The sequence below is a fragment of the Cibotium barometz genome, chromosome 51, assembly GCF_041138505.1.
Source record: "Cibotium barometz isolate CiBa-2024 chromosome 51, ASM4113850v1, whole genome shotgun sequence".
In the NCBI taxonomy this organism is placed as follows: Eukaryota; Viridiplantae; Streptophyta; class Polypodiopsida; order Cyatheales; family Cibotiaceae; genus Cibotium; species Cibotium barometz.
In genome coordinates, this window is record NC_141096.1 from 42,217,027 (window position 1) to 42,220,257 (window position 3,231).

Sequence of the window (3,231 nt, forward strand, 5' to 3'; positions counted from 1 at the left end):
AGAAATTGTTCTATGGATAGGAATCAACGGCTGTGCCTCTTGATGGGGAAAAAAGCGTTGATCCCAATGATCCAAGTGCAAGTTTCTTCCTTGATTTGACCAAGTACCGTTAAAGGTGCAGTCAGATCAGTTGATCCGTAATGATCTTGACTACGTTAGAGTAAAGAGTTATCCTGGTGGAATCGCCCATGCTTTCCGGGTAAAGGAAGTTTTTCCGGTTATTACGGTTTTGGACAAACCGACGGATTAGTCTCTTGTCTGGATATCTGTGGGCGAGGCCCCGAGTGTGAGACCCCTACCCACGCATGATGTGCTACTTCCGCTGCTAGTACCCCTGCGCGGTGGAGACCGGGATCTTACAGTTGGTATCAGAGCGAAATTGAAAGCTAATAAAGATAATTAAATTCTTATCTGAAATTAGTAATAAGAATTCAGAAACAGCATTTTCATAATGTATTTTCATTCCGTAAGCTTCTTTAATGAAGAAATTTTAATCAAAGAAATTGTTTTTATAGATGGAAGTTCTCCATTTATCTGGTATTCCCGACCTCACCCAGTCTCAAGATATGATTGCATTTGCCTTCGAGCATCTCATCTCTTCCGCTTCAACTCAAACAAGCCGAGCAAGACTCGCATGCCATTTCGCGGATTTATATTCTCCTACCCCAGCGGAGAGAATACAACATAAGTGTTTGCAGGGCAACATGTCCACGCCCCTTGCGACCACCGTACAATGCTGTGGCAGAATCTCTCATTGACTATGATCCTCTTAAAGCTGAAAATGGTGCGTGGTGTCATTCTATATCATTCAACGCCTCGAAATTTCAGACTTTCATGTCGAATTTATAGACTCCTTAGTCGATTTATCCCTAAGGAGAAAATAATAGCCCCCTTCGCAGTTAGAGAACTTATGTAACAGGGCATGACTATGGCCCACCAGTACGGTCCTCTTATATGTCTTCCGAGGAGATTTTGAACTCAGAGCCGAGTTGCTCTATGTACTTATTGCAACTTGTATATAAATATACAAATGTTTTTTTTAAGTGATTGTTTACGGACGATCGGATAAAAAAAAATCTGTTTATCAGATTTATGTCATAGATCTCCAATAAGATCAACTGAGGAGCCAATTATGTCAAAAGTTATCAAGATGCACAAAAAGGTTGTAATTGCGTGATATAATACAAATTGTTAATTCAAATTGAAATTCGTAAATTAGTAATTGGGTCTTCAATTGGAAGTACCGCAATTGTATGGAACCCTGACTTGCTTGAGGCCTAGACATGATGGTATTTACCTTATAGTTTCGAGTTTCATGACTATCCGTATATACCGAGAGTATAATTGTAGCTCTTTACCGGTAGTATATATGAGTAAATCTAAGACTTAAAATTATAAGCATTAATGCTATCCAGTTGATGAATTCGAATGTGGTTGATATGATTTTTAATTCTGTTTGGGAACTGATGAATTGATTGGGATTCTGATTGAAAAATGATGATTTTTGAAATTTAGTTGAAATATAATAACCTGAGCAAAACCACAATGAGGATGAATGGGACGAGTCCCTGTAATGATAAATGATGATAATGATTTCAGCAAATCACTATGAGATTAGTGAATTGTGCTGTCAAATTGCTACTGTTAATACTTGAGATGGTAGATCAAGTTAAGGGATGACAAATTGAGAACTTACTTAATTGAAATTCCCGTGGAGGAATGTTCAGAAGGAAATTTTTCGGTCTAATGGACCATTATCGTAGGAATGATATGATCTAAATGAATTATTATTTAATGATGAGTTCTATATAAGGAATATTTATCCCAGTATTCTGTTGGGTTGACCAGAATATAAGGAATCCAGAATAAATTAGATCTTAAGAAAAAGAGCTATCCTCTACTTTGCGAGATGAGGACATCTCGCACCTTTTTAAGTGGGGTAGAAGTTTGTAAGATTCCTCCCCCAACCTTCGAGGTATACAGGAGTAAGAATCTCCTTTTTTGATCTTATAATTATTCCCTCTCTAAATAAAAGAAAGATTCTGTTTAAAAAGGGAAGACACTTTACCCAGAATACCTTCTCAGGAGCCCACCTGTTTTAAAGATTCAGAGCAATGCGTTCAGAAGTGAGAACCAGTGTTTTGGATGCCAAGGTTTTGACCATCAGTTAAAAGACTGCCCGAATCCTACCATGAAAAGGGCACAGGAAAGTCTAGAACCCAAATTCAGAGACCAATTCCCTTATACCAATCTAATCAGGATCCGTCTCGAACAAGATTGCTTAACTCCATTAACTAGGTCCGACCCAGTGATTAGGGTCAAGATGACCAGTCAATTGCTTGGCGACTTAGAGCAACAGATGCAGGCAATTCATAAAGATATAAACGCTGCCCAGGATTGACAGAGACAATATACAGATAAGAAGAGGATAGTCAGAGAATTCAAAGAAGCAGTTATAGTCTTCATTTGAATACGGACCAAAAGAATTTCTTTATCTCTAGGGGAGTATAAGTAGTTATCCCCCAGATATTGTGGACCAAAGAAAGTAAGTGACTTAGCCTACGAACTTCTTTTGTCTCCTCATCTCAAAGTTCTTAATGCCTTATATATAATTAAAACTTCAGTGGCAAGATACCGTTGGCTTCTAGGTTACGCTAACTCCTTCCTTTATATAAGTCGTAACTTTACTTATCGCTCACAGTAATCTTACTTCCATCGATCTCCCTTCTTCTTAAACTCCTTCATGGCTTGGCAACAGGAATTAGTTTTATCCATGATGATTTCTCACCTTCAAGACGCAAGCGAGTCTGTGAAGAAGGATTTTATAGAACATTATGAGCGCTCACTTTTTCCTCACTTGGGAACGTCTGTAGCTCAGACCAAATGACGGACCTATCAAGACATAACTAGGGTAACACCCTGGGGTCAGCAGCACTTTCGTAATAATGTCCGCTTGGCCATGGTTATCGAAGCCTTGGGTTTGGGTCCCCGATACTACTCCGTCATTAGATCAAGATATCTTGGGTTTTCTGAGCGGGTCTTCTTACTGGCGTGTTTTCTTCCTCATCAGACGATATGCCTTTACCCCGTTTTTGGTTTGCCTCTCAGAGGTCCTTTTGTTACAACACCTCATACCACTGAGATAGGCGCGGCAATAACCAACAGAATCATTCCCATAGATGAGTTACCTTACACGTGCGCACGTTGTGAGTGCTGCTTTTGTGATCATAT